This window comes from Chlorocebus sabaeus, chromosome 26 (genome assembly GCF_047675955.1).
Source record: "Chlorocebus sabaeus isolate Y175 chromosome 26, mChlSab1.0.hap1, whole genome shotgun sequence".
In the NCBI taxonomy this organism is placed as follows: domain Eukaryota; kingdom Metazoa; phylum Chordata; class Mammalia; order Primates; family Cercopithecidae; genus Chlorocebus; species Chlorocebus sabaeus.
Window position 1 is genome coordinate 53,388,568 of NC_132929.1, and position 14,760 is coordinate 53,403,327.

Consider the following 14,760-nt stretch of genomic DNA (forward strand, 5'->3'; position numbering starts at 1 on the left):
AATGACTCATTAATTTATAAGTGGGATGAAATACCTATTCTAATTCTCCTTTATTAATTTAGCACACATGTGGCATAAGTAACACAAAACCCACTCACTCCCTTCCCAGCTTGCAATCATGCCAGATGCTAACAGATGACACCCCTCCTTACCAAATGTCCCCTACAATCCTCCTAATCCCCAACAGGTGCTTCAGGTAGCTACTACAGTCAGAGTTAGTATTTGCTTTCCTGAACCACGAACCACCTAACAATGTGGTCATTGTTCTACAAACTCTCTGAAGATGGCAAAAATATAAAATGCTAATTCAAAAGTAAAGCTTTGCCACACCTTGCACTAGAACCAAGAAGACAACCTAATAGGATCCAAAGAAGACTGCCTCCAGCTGTAACAATATTCATAATCATTATGATATAATACTTTGAAATTTAGTAACTACTCTAATCTAATGTCCTACTAGCACTTACCTTTTAAACTATTCTTACAGAAAAGGTGGAGAAATTATTCTGGTCTATAACAGGTGAAATTCTGGCAAATGGAAGGTAAGAAATAATTTGCCCCAAATCTAGTTTAAAAAACGAAAAAAAGCATGCCCAAGCAGCACTTACAAAACTCAAGGCTTTAAATCTTTTGAGTGATCTACAAACACCTTTTTTTAAAAAGGAGCAGAATTGTTGAAGAAAATCTCAAATATAAGGAAAAATAAGTGTATATTGATTATACTCATTATCTCTGAAGTAACCAAAGAGTTAATCACTGATTTTTGAAAGTTCTTAAACAAAAGAAAGTAAAGTAAACCAAAACTGATTGTAACTGCCAGACAGGAAATTTTTGTTGGATGCAGAGAAGATTCTAAGAGTAGCTTGTGATAATAATGGAAAAGGGCACTTTGGCTAATAGACAGACCTAGAACACTGAGATAAAAGGTTCTTTGAAGTGTTTTACTTTTTGATAGGTTTTAAGGAATAAGAACACCAACCACTTCAACTAGCCAATATATAAAATAAAAATATTGAATGTGGACCCCTGTTTTCTAATTTTGTGCACCATCAATCCCTCTTAAGTAGTTCTACCCTACAAGGCTATCTCTTCTAATGTTATAGACCTTCTAATACCAAATTTATAGATGCACCCATTTAAAGCAGAGCAAACTCACCGCTGTTTCTGGCAGTATCACTATGGATGATCTTTTACTCGTTCTTTGTTTACTTTCTTCATTTGCAAAGTGGGAAGCTGCTCCCAATGAAAAATTCGTTAAAAGGTCAACTACAAAGCAGAACCAACATGAGATTTTATTATAAATAACAAAATGCCTTCTTTGTAACAAAGATATTCTTGTGCTTTAAAATTTACTTTTGTTTTTCTCTTGGTAATCATCATTGAAATTGCTAATACACGATGTAAAAGTAAAAAGCTTCTGAAAGACTCTCCTAGGCAAAACTGGCTGCTTCCTTCAGTCACCTAGGATTTTTGGCCTTGTGACTTCAGTTTCTCTTTATTGCCCAGTGTCACTGTTACCTGACCTCCTTAGTCCCTCTTTACTCCCTAGTGTCACTCCTACCAATAGAAATCACTTGGTACAGAATTCAATGATAAAATGTCTATCCCCACCATACTGTAATTATTTGCATATATAGCTGTCTCCCCCACTGACCTGCTCAAAAGTAAAACACTCTATCTCATATATTTTATATCTCTAGTGCTGATCATGATGCTTACAAATAGTAGACCCTGGGGAAATGTTTATTAAAACATTGAGTAATGACTACCAAATTCTCTAAGGAGAAACAATTCCACTGTTTACTAGAATCTTATTTCCAAGGTTTTCTAGACAAAATAAAATAGATTATCAACACCAACAATTTGTGCTTTGCCTTGGTAGTTCATTGTTTTTCATATCTGGGAGTTGAATGACCTTATCTAGACCAGCTAATTGAGCCTCACATTTCTCTGTGCTAAAGTTTAAGACTTTAGAGACAGACAATGAGACCCTCAGGGCAGGAAACATCTCTTATTTATCTCTGTATTCCTAATTCTTGGTAATAGAATATGTGCTTAATAAAAGTTTGCTGAGTGAATGCATTATTAAATTGATCCACATTGCTGGGTGTGATGGCTCACACCTGTAATCCCAGTACTTTGGGAGGCTCAGGCGGGCAGATCACTTGAGGCCAGTAGTTCCAAGACCAGTATGGCCCACATGGTGAAAACCCCCATCTCTACTAAAAATACAAAACATTAGCTGGGCATAGTGGTGGGTGCCTGTCATCCCAGCTACTCAGGAGGCTAAGGCACAAGAATCACTTGAATCCAGAAGGCGGAGGCTGCAGTGAGCTGAGATCGCACCACTGGACAACAAAGTGAGACTCTGTCTCAAACGAAAAAACAAAATAATGTTTTATTTTGTTTTGTTTTGTTTTGTTTTGAGACGGAGTCTGCTCTGCCACCCAGGCTGCAGTGCAGTGGCGTGATCTCGGTTCACTGCAAGCTCCGCCTCCTGGGTTCATGCCATTCTCCTGCCTCAGCCTCCCGAGTAGCTGGGACTACAGGCGCCCGCTACCACGCCTGGCTAATTTTTTGTATTTTTAGTAGAGACGGGGTTTCACCATGTTAGCCAGGATGGTCTCAATCTCCTGACCTTGTGATCCGCCCATCTCGGCCTCCCAAAGTGCTGGGATTACAGGCGTGAGCCACCGCGCCCGGCCAAAATAATGTTTTTATACCAGCTAAAAACAATGTATTAGGCTGTTCTCACATTGCTATAAAGAAATACCTGAGACTGGGTAATTTATAAGGCAAAGAGGTATAACTGGCTCACAGTGCTGCAGGCTATACAGGAAGCACAGCAGCATCTGGTTCTGGGAAGGCCTGAGGAAGCTTACAATCATGGCAGAAGGCAAAGGGTGAGCAGGCATCACACATGGCAAAAGCAGGAGCAAGAAGGGATAGGAGGTGCCACATACTTTTAAACGACCAGATCTTGCAAGAACTCTCTCACTATTGTGAAGACAGTACCAAGAGGATGGTACTAAACCGTTCATGAGAAATTTGCCCCCATGATCCAATCACCTCCGCCAGGCCCCACATCCAACACTGATGATTACAATTCAATGTGAGATTTGGATGGGGACACAGATTCAAACCATAACAAACAACCTCTAATATCAGACCCACAATCCATGTAAAAAAAAAAAATCTAGACATATTTATCTCACTAGTGTTTATATAGTAATTTGAAGCAAACAGTGATATATGAAATTGAATTCAGTTCTTAGGTCCCAAGTAGAGTGAAATCTAAAGATAATGTGGAAAAGAAACAAAAACAAAAAAAACAGCTAGAATACATTCTCTCAAAACCCTTCCCTCGGCTGGGTGTGGTGGCTCATGCCTGCAATCTCAACAATTTGGGAGGCCAAGGTGGGAGAATTGCTGAGACTGGGAGTTTGGGACCAGTTTGGGCAATATAGGGACCCCTGTCTCTACAAAAAATAAATTAGCCAAGTGTGGTGGCACACATCTGTATTCCCAGCTATTCAGGAGGCTGAGGCGGGAGGACAGCTTGAGCCTGAGTGGTAGGCTACAGTGAGCTTTGATCTTGCCACTGCAAGATCTTGCCTGTGTGACAGAGCAAGATCCCATCTCAACAAACAAATAAATAAATAAATAAATAAATAAATAAATAAATAAATAAATAAAATAATTAATAAAACACTTTTTCCTTGGTGTGACCATGGCAAATAGGTGGAACTCAGCTGTCAAGGGCTTTTATATAGAGAGGGTAAATTAACAGTTATGGGGCCACTGAAAAGCCAGAAGCGGTTCATCTCCTTGTAAAGTTTCCATTTTCTTGGTACTTGAAAGTTTCCAAGAGGAAGTGCTACCTTTCTATTTTGGAACTGATCTTAAAAAAGATGTTTGTGAAGTCTTTGGATTTAGGTTTCTCTCAATAATATACAAACCAAATTTCTCAGCTGATATATTTAATGATGATTTTCTAACTGGGATCTGAAAATCCAGCTGCGCCATACCCACGCTTTCTTATGCCTCTCCCTCTTAGTGACTAAGATTCTTTGATACGAATTTAGGTCATCCTGAAATATAATAAATTTTGGTTACCTTATGTAAAGTTAAAGTTGGAGAATGGATTAAGATTTTAAAATAGCTACACATATAATGTGATCATATAAATATAACAGAGAACTAGTACAAATTAAAAAAAAAAAAACATAACCATAGACTAATTTAACTTCTGTGATTTCGAATCCAGCACCATATAGTTTGAATTTGTTTACTAAATGTTCTAAATTGTAAGAGAAATCTGATCTCAAATAATCTCCATAGACTATAAGCAGTTAAGTCTCCCCACTTGCTAAGCCATTTTAGCCATTTATCTTGAACAATTAACTTCCCCCTCCTGCTACTCCCTTCCCCCAACACACAGATTCTTCTTGGGATTTTAAAGAATGACATAATGAACTTTCATATTAGTGGTCTATTAACTTTGATAAAGGAGACGCTCAAAAACATAACGAACACTTTCAACTACCAACTTGTGATGACAAACCATAATACTCGGTCTTGATAATCTTTCAAATAGATAAGTAAAGCCAGAAATTTTAATTTGGAGAAATAAAAGAAAGGACACAAAATATCTCCAAAGAAACAGAAATGCCAAAATCATTTTAAAACATTTGTTAGAATGAGAACACACATTTTCTACTGTCATAAATGTAACAAAGCTAAAAAACTCTCTTCTGAGACTCCCTCTCCTTATTTCAATCTGTACTTTCCATCTGATGACAGCATTTTCTGGATACAAGGAATATTTCCCTCATCACAGAAACTGCCTGACTTGTAATCTAAGAGAAACAAAAATAATTCTTAGCTCTTGGATCTAATATCCTAGAAATGTTGGAAAAAACAATTCCCTAAGATGTTAAGATGGTTCTGAAACTGATTGTCTCTCATTTTCCACCCAATACAGAATTAATTAGGGTCTATATTCTTGATACTGTTCTATTTAGGAAACAGCTTGACATGTGGGACATATTAAACAAAAAAAATACTGGTGACAAAGAACTCGTGCTATAGGCAGGCAGACAGAAGAAAACCTGTCTCATGTACCATATTTAAAATCTTCAGAAATTAAGTTCAGCAAGGCAAAATAATCCCAAAAGGGCCCACTATTATTTGTCTCAAGTAAACATTCAACAACAAACCACATCCAAAAATACTTAGCAGAATACTTAAATGCTTGACTATCATTTAAAGCAAGCCTTTAGAATATGTAAAGAAAATCCAAACATTTCTGATACTTATCTGCTTTCTAAAGTAACTAATAATACCACTGGATAAACTACACTTTGAAAAGACCATAAATAAGTAACCTGGATTTTAGAAGTAAGAAAATATTCAAAGTTTTCATACTAAAAAGTATTCCCAGATGATTGTCAACATGATGTTAATTAGTATATTAATGTTTTAATAACTACAAAATCAAAGATTTGGATGTTAGGTTGAGTTTGTCTCTGCACTTATCAGATTGCGGTTCTAAATAAAGTAAATCATTGTTGGGGCAAGGGTATGTTTAAACTGGAATCAGCCAGTTACATAAAGAAATAACCCAATGAATCATTGTAAATTCCTATGCCAATAAGATAAAAACTCAAACTTGGCACTAATGTATTCTAAACATTTGTCTGTATTTCTTTAACACTCATATTTCATGTAAATAAGAAGCAGATAATTGTGAAGCAAGTTCTCTTTTATAACTTATATATAAATATATATGAGAAAAGATCAGTATTAAGCATTAGTGGAACATTATATCAACAATAATAAAATATACTAAGACCTAATCTTCCTTTCTAACAGAAAAGAAGAACTAGGTATAGATCATTGTTTTTTTTTTTTTAAATGTGAACCCTGAAAAACTAAAACACTAAACCAAATGTTAAAAAAAAAAAAAAAATTCCATACCCATGCTAGATTTTCCTTTTGATATAATTAGAATCATTACAAAGACTGTATAAGGGGGAAAAATGCAATGTTATTGCAATAGCCAAAGATAAAGTGATGAAAATTAAGGAAGATACTCACATTTTGAAGATTTAAGAATTAATTGACAAGCCACATTATGGAAGAAGAAGGAAAAAAAGAAAAACACCTTGGTCAAAGCATGCTGAAATGGCAACAGTGCATACTGACTTCAAGGATGCCTCAAATATCACAAATAACTGCAGTAGCTCAACTCCCTCACAGAGCTTCTTGATAACCACTACTCTGAAGCACCAATGGAGACTACTCTGATCTGATAATGGAACCTTCACTCTCCAATGGCAAAAGATCATTTTACAGTATACCACATGTATTTTAATCCACTGATTGGCCCATTAGTACATAAACGTTTTTAAAAGCTTTCCTGATATGATCCTCAATTTGCTCTTCAATAAAAAAGAAAGTATATCTACCTTATAGAGTTATGAGGATTAGACAAGGTATACAAAGCTTCTAGCACAAGGATCTTGCAGGATATTCCGGCACAAGTACTTATTTTGAATGTACCACAAAACTGTGTAATAAGCATTTTTTGAAAGAATGGAAAAAAGCAAGGCCTTGACTGAAGATCAGACGCCATGCAGACCAAATTTAGTAACTGACATTCTTTTCATTCACCATTAAAAGTGCTCTTTATATAAATTACCTTAAACTATAACAAAATTACCAAAGGTTCTATTCGATAAAGAAGACAAACAAAATATAAAGGAAATAAAATAGGGCCGGGCGCGGTGGCTCAAGCCTGTAATCCCAGCACTTTGGGAGGCTGAGACGGGCGGATCACGAGGTCAGGAGATCGAGACCATCCTGGCTAACACGGTGAAACCCCGTGTCTACTAAAAATAATACAAAAAACTAGCCGGGCGAGGTGGCAGCGCCTGTAGTCCCAGCTACTCGGGAGGCTGAGGCAGGAGAATGGCGTAAACTCAGGAAGCAGAGCTTGCAGTGAGCTGAGATCCGGCCACTGCACTCCAGCCTGGGCGACAGAGCGAGACTCCGTCTCAAAAAAAAAAAAAAAGAAAATAGAAAGAAGTAATACTTATTGGCTGCTTACCATATACTAGGCATAATGCTAGAGGAACATTATAAGAAATCCATAATGTAGTTTTATTGGTGAGGAAACTGAGGCTGTCACAGCTATTCATGCAGCTATTACATGACAATGTTGGGATTCAACCTGGTCTGTGTGAAGGCAAAGTCTAGTTTGTTTCCACAGTGCCACACGCAATTCACAGAAAAGTAATGGAAAAATTCAAAAAACATAAGCATTATAAACCAGATAGTTGTGTTTGGAGCAAAGGAATTATTTTCACTGAAACGTTCAGGAAGCAACAACAAACACATCCATCCTGGATCATTAAAAAACTGAACTGAAAATCTACGTGCCAATTAAAAACATGCCAACATCCACATGCCAAAGAAAAACAAGTCAAACATAGTAAAACATTTATCCACCACATAAATTGCTTAGTAGGCATAGAAAGATACAGAAGGTATAGAAAGCTTTAGATTTAGTTCAAGTATTACATTTCTTTAGAATCTACAGTCTAAGATGATATATAATTTCTCTATTTTCATGAAAATGAAACAAAGTACATTTATTTTTAATTAATGGGCTAAGATACAACCAACAGGCCATGAAGTAATTTTGTTGTTTATAGAACAAGTCCCACTACAAATTTGCAATTTACTTATAAAGCATGATTTGGAACCAAAATGCAGAGCAAAACAAAATTTTATCTTGTCCTCTCCTCATGTCACCTGGAGAGGTTCTTCTGAGAGTAAAAAGCCAGAATCTCTATTTTCTAACTAATATTACAGGATTCAACCTTGCCAGTGAAAGCAAGGATTACTATTCCTGACTAACAGAACACTCAAGTTAGGCTTCCAGATAACAAAGGGTTTTGTTTTGTTGATTTGTTGTTTAGGAATGGAATCAATTCCAGATTGTCTATAGCCATGTCTGAATTCCACCCTGACTTTTAATTCCCTCTCTGCCAACCAGCACGCTCTGGACCACTGGACCTCACACCTAAGTTAGAGTAAGCAGGTTTATGAGTGTCTTACTATTTGGTGTAATCAAGCAAATCAGAAAGATAAGTCGCAGGAAAAAAAATCATAATATTTTCTAATGATACATACAAATGATTTTCAGGAAATCAATGATACACCTTTTATTCATTAGCAAGGATGACCTGGACACGACCATTCTGTTAAACTACACTGCACAGTTTTTCATCACTGAGTTATTCTGCATTAGTGATGAGGTAAGAACAGCAGAACACATAAGAAAAAATTGTTCCTTACAGCATTGAATTTATCAATATATGAAAGTGGGTTTCTAGAGTTTACAGAGAAAAACAAGAATGACAGGGAAAATGCTGAACACAGTCCTCTGTAGTGGGGAAGAAAGTGTAATTTCCTTCCTTGATCAATTACACTAGTCAGTTAACTAATATCTTGGTTCTAATTTAAGAGCTGGACCTATTCACCCTCTGAATCACAAGACAGAAGCGACTGCCTAACATTAAAAAAAAAAAAATTCTTAACATTTTAAATACACATTATACTTTGAAATCAAGAAAAAAAAATACAATAAAAGTGGAAGTCACTTTCAGTTGTTTTTTACTGTTTTTAAAAGTAATAATATAGAAATTCTGAAAAACATTGGTCTACATAAAGAAACACAAATCACTAGCAATACTACCAAATAGAGATAACTATTGACACGTTGATGTATGTATTTCATTATTTCCTTAAACAAGGCTTTGTGGGCAAGAGTTGTAAATCCAGAATCAAACTACTTCTCATCATTGGTCTAAGCTACTATCATCTCTTGACAGGGTTATTATAATCACCTCTTATTTCCATGATTCCATAACAGCTCCTCTCCAGTCTATTCTACACCAAACAGCCAAAAAGATCTCTTAAAATGTCATATTTCATTCCTCTGCTCAAAACCCTACAATGGCTTCTCATCTCATCAATGTGTAAGTCTAAAGTGCTTACAAAGGTCCTACAAGGTCCTCCATCTTTACCCCTAACCTCCACTTCCCTCACCCTGTTTCCCATACACTCTCCTCCCTGGTTTAACTGTGCTGGTTAAGCTGACCTCCTTACTCTTGCTGGAACACACACAGTTCCCTCCACAAGGAATACTCTTACCCCAGATGTAAACATTGCTCTCTTCCTCCCTTTCTTCAGCTCTTTATTCAAATATCATTTTTCAGACACTTCCCTGACCTACCCTTTCCCTCCCTCGGTATACCTTATCACCCTATTCTGTTATATTTTTCTCCAATTATCACCAACTGACAAATTATTTGTTCACTGCTCTATCTCTACTAACTAGAATGTAAGTTCCATGAAGGCAAAGAAATGACCTGTTTTGTTTTTTCCTCACTCAGTGCTCTATCTCTTGGTTCTAAAACAATTCCTGGGATACAGTAGGTATGAAGTATTTGTGAGTGAATGGCTGAGTAATTAGGATCAAGGTGTACCTAAAATTTACACTCAACTTTTGTCATTTACTATTAGCATTCCTAATTATTGCATGGCATTCCATTATAGATATATACCATATAGTAGATTGAATCAATTTTCTATTTTATTTTATTATGTTTAAAATTTTTACTTATTTATTTATTTTGAGACAAAGTCTTGCTCTGCTGCCCAGGCTGAAGTGTAGTGGCACGATCTCGGCTCACCGCAACTTCCACTTCCTGGGCGCAACTGATTCTCGTGCCTCAGACTTCCCAATAGCTGGGACTACAGGCATGTGCCAACAAGCCCAGCTAATTTTTGTATTCTTAGTAGAGACAGGGTTTTGCCATGTTGGCCAGGCTGGTCTTGAACTGACCTCAGGTGATCCACCTGCCTCGGCCTCCCAAAGTGCTGGGATTACAGGCATGAGCCACCAAGCCTAGCCAACTTTCTATTTTAAATATTTAGGTTGTTTCTACATTTACTGTATCATAAATATCTTTGTATACATAGAATATCTTTGAAATATATGTCTTCCTGCACAGCTCTGGTAATTTCCCTAGGATAAATTATTTTAAGTACAAATGTTGGATCAAAGAGTATTTAGATCATGAATGTTTTTATTTTTTATTTATTTTTTTTGAGATGGAGTCTCGCTCTGTCGCCCAGGCTGGAGTCAGTGGCACGATCTCAGCTCACTGCAACCTCTGCCTCCCGGGTTCAAGCGATTCTCCTGCCTCAGCATCCCGAGTAGCTTGGGAATACAGCCGTGCACCATCACGCCCAGCTAATTTTTGTATTTTTAGTAGAGATGGGGTCTCACCATATTGGCCAGGCTGGTCTTGAACTCCTGACCTTGAGATCTGCCTGCCTCGGCCTCCTAAAGTTCTGGGATTACAGGCATAAGCCACTGCGCCCGGCACTCATGAATGCTTTTAATATATTTTCTAAACTGCTCTAGAGGCTGGGTGAGGTGGCTCACGCCTGTAATCCCAGCACTTTGGGAGGCTGAGGCGAGCGGATCACTTGAAGTCAGGAGTTCAAAATCAGCCTGGTCAACATGGCAAAACTCTGTCTCTATTAAAAATACGCCACTGCACTCCAGCCTGGGCGACAGAGCAAGACTCCATCTCAAAATACATGTAAAAATAAACAAAAAAATAAGCTGCTCTAGAGAATGGCTAGTAATATAAGCTTACATTTCTCCTCACTAACAATGCATATGTGAGTCCTTTTTTGACAAAACACAAAAAGTTGATTTTCTTCCCCCTGAACCTAAACAGGAATATCTAGTCACCATATATTTTTTGTTTGTTAAAAAATTTTTTGGCCAGGAGCGGTGGCTCGCGCCTGTAATCCCAGCACTTTGGGAGGCTGAGACGGGAGGATCATGAGGTCAGGAGATCAAGACCATCCTGGTTAACACAGTGAAACCTCGTGTCTACTAAAAATACAAAAAAATTAGCTGGGTGTGGCGGCAGGTGTCTGTAGTCCCAGCTACTCGGGAGACTGAGGCAGGAGAATGGCACGAACCCAGGAGGTGGAGGTTGCAGTGAGCCGGGATCGCGCCACTGCACTCCAGCCTGGGCAACAGAGCGAGACTCTGTCTCACTAAAAAAAAAACAAAAAACTTTTAATTGGAAAGTTAGAGGAAAATATAAATTTTATTAGTTAATGACAGTGATTGTTTCCAAGCACCCTGTCCCATAGTGGCATTATTATTTTTAAAATCTGGTAGATTTTAAAGGGTACTTCATTTTTCTTTAATGGTACCTTATTGTTTTATTTTCTACTTCTCTGTTTACTAATGAAGTTGATGATGCTTTCCCACATTTATTGGTAGATTTTAAAAGGTACTTCATTTTTTTTAACGGTAACTTATTGTTTTATTTTCCATTTCTTTGTTTACTAATGAGATTGATGATGCTTTCCCACATTTATTAGTTGATTTTGCTTTCCATGACAAACTGCCCTATTCATGACTGCTTCTTTTCCTATTCAGGTATTCATTTCTTATTGACTTATAAGTGCTCTTCATACATTAAAGATGTTAAATTTTTATCACATGGCACAAATACTCCTTCATATTTGACATTTGCCTTTCAATTTTGTTGATGGTATTTGATACATAATTTTTGTGCAACTAAATCTATTTATTTATTATTTATTTATTTATTTTTAATAGCGAAGAGGGTCTCACTTTATTGCTCAGGCTGGTCTTGAACTCCTAGGCTCAAGCCATCCTCCTGTCTCAGCCTCCCAAAGTGCTGGGATTACAACGCACAAGTCACTGTGCCGGATTCAATCACTTTTTATGTTACTCTTCATTTAATTTTGCATTTAGAAGAGCACTTTTATATACAACCAACATGCTATCAAGTTAGAAACCAATGGTGGTTTTGTGGTTTCTAACTGGGTAGAAATCTGGGTATTTTTTCTTCTTTTTGCTTGTGTATTTCTTTTCTCTAACAACTATATAAGCTTATCTAAGAAGAAATATTTTCTTAAACATTAAAAATAAAAAATAATTTCTCCACTACTTGATTATACACTTATACACACACATTTCCTTATGTTTTTATTCTATTTTAAAATGTTTTCATTATTTCAACCATCTGAAATCTTAGCTCATGGTGTGAAGTACAACTCTAGTTTTATATTCTTGTGATTTTTAAGTCAATATTCTTACCACTTTTGTTTACTAATTCATTCTCCTAATGAATTGAAATGGCTTCACTATCATACATTAATCTTTTTTTAGGACTCTAGCTTATTCCATTCTTAGTCAACTTCATATGGCTTTAATTATTGCAGATTTATAAAAATCTTCTAATACATGGTGGTGCAATTCCAACTTCATAATGCTACTCCTTCAAAAATTTTATTTTAAACTTATTCTAGAACAATTTCAGACCAATTTTGTTAAATTTCCCTATTTCACCCCACTTCTGAATCAAAAATGTTAATTAGATTTTGATTAGAACTGCATCAAATTCATACATTTGGGAAGAATTAATATAAGACTGAGTCCTGCTTATTAGAAACATGTTTAATCTTTGTACTTATTCAACTCTCTTTATGTTATCCTGTACAGTTAAGTTTTTAAAAAAATAATTTCTGTACTTTTTATATAGTCTCTAAATACTTAAGAGATTTTTTTTCTCCATTGTAGTTTCCAACTAGGTATTCCTTGAATATTGAAAAAGTACTGACTTTAGTACATTTAGACGGTAACTAACTACATAATTTTAGTTCAAATAGGCTTTCAGGTAATTTTCCTAGATTTTCTGATAGATAATTGATCACTTGTGAATAACAGTAATGCTGTCTTCTCTTTTGAAACGACTGCCCAACCATGCAGTCTTTCTGCTCCTGACACCAGAAAGAAGGCCTTTTATTATTCCGGGAAGAAGAAATATTTTCCAGATGAAGGTCTCCCATCTTGCCAGGTTTCTACTTGTACCTGCATATCCTTGTTACTGAGAAGTAGAGGAGATTTAGTCAGATTTATTCAGCATCTCTTCCACTCACGACCCAGGCAGTTTGCTCTTTCATGTAAGAATTTACAGGTTGGTTCTCTATACCTCCATCAACTCGATTCCTTTCATATTGTCTCTAGCATAAATGCCTCCAATTATGAAAAGTCCACCAGGAAATATTTTCATATTTTTTTGTATTACTTTTGGATCAGCATCGTTTCCATCTATTTTTTTTTTTTTTTAACAATGTGTGTGCTCCATCTCTCTCTTTCTGATATTCTTGCTATTGGTACAATATATTTTATCTCCTGACCTATCTTCCTTTTGTCTTATTTTGTCATTTTGAATTCTTTTTGCAGTGTCTAATTTGGTATTCACTGCATCCAGAGATTTTAATTTGGCAACTGTATTTTCGTGCCTTCAGAATCCTGTCAGATTGCTTCCTTTTTATTACTGATATCCAGCTTCCCCAGGTTTAATGACTAAACCTTTTTGAGAACACAGATCTCAACAGATTGCTAGTTGAGCTATCCAGCAATCTGAACAGGATTTGAGGCAGGAGGGTTGGTAGCTGGGAACTTAGTGACTAGGCCACCTATGTGGACAGGTTCCTTCTAGGGAGGTCCTATAAGCAAACTCTAGATCTATAAACAGTGTTCACAAATGCTTCTGGTCAAAGAGCCAAGAGAGGAATTTAAACACTGTGCTTTGTAGGAACATGCATTAAGTTTACTGTCCCTCCCAACTTAAGAGTTCTCTCTCAGAGAGATTCTCCTTGAGGGGCTCCTCCTCAATTACCTTCTTTCATTCCAGGTCGATCAGCAATGCTGCATAACAAGGATTATTCTGGGTTTTCTGGCATGAGTGGCATTAAGCTCTAGCTTCTGATACACATGCAGTGTTTTTCCCATTCATCTATGTATCTACTGGTCTTTTTAATGGAAATTTAGATGGGTGAAGATAGGAAACTGTTTTTTCTGCTATTTTGCCCAATATTGTTATCTGTATTCTTATCACTATACATTACGTTTACATTGACACTTACTACTTTTTTTCAAGAGACAGGGTCTGGCTCGTTGCCCAGGTTGGATCGCAGTGGAATGATTGTAGCTCACTGCAGCCATGAAGTCTGGGCTTAAGCGAACCTCCTGACACAGCCTCCTGAGTATCTAGGACTACAGGCGTGCACTACTACGTGCAGCTAATTTTTTGTTGCTATTGTAGAGACAGGGTCTTGCTATGTTGCCCTGGCTGCTCTCAAACTACTGGCTTCAAATAATCCTCCCACTGCAGCCTCCCGAAGTGCTCAGATTACAGGGGTGAGTCACTGTACACAGCCCTCTCACTACTTGTATTTAATCCATGTTTCTAGGTAATGGTTTCCAATCTCTATTTTACCAAGTCAAAGGGACTTAACAACATGCCATCCCTCCCACCCTAATCATTGCACTTCAGGAAACAAATGCCACAATAAGAACACCTATCTCTTTCCGGGAAATCTTTTACCAGGTTAAATATAATGATGGACTAGTAGGACTCCAAATGGTCAGAGTTAATAGGCCCAGGTATCTCTGTGTCTTAATTTTTGAAGGTAAGATAACAAGAATAACAGTGTCATTAAAAGACTGCTATGAAAGACTAAACAGTGAGTGCCAACTTCTCTGAGATGAAGCAAAGGGGTCTCTCCAAAAGACAGATGAGCACAAGTCCTGCACCGACTTGTTCTACAACTATAGAGCTT

General features: G+C 36.9%; 1 protein-coding gene across 8 annotated transcripts in view; it reads right to left on the reverse strand.

The window, feature by feature from the left end:
* Positions 1 to 14,760, reverse strand: part of PEAK1 (pseudopodium enriched atypical kinase 1) — a 302,147-nt gene that overhangs the window by 194,425 nt on the left and 92,962 nt on the right. Inside the window, exon 3 of one of the 8 annotated variants that reach the window (XM_073012355.1) lies at positions 1,157 to 1,266. The exons of the other annotated variants lie outside the window; for them this stretch is intronic. The gene's annotated coding sequence lies outside the window, so the exon portion shown is untranslated. The remainder of the gene's footprint in view (positions 1 to 1,156; positions 1,267 to 14,760) is intronic. 8 annotated transcript variants of the gene reach the window in all.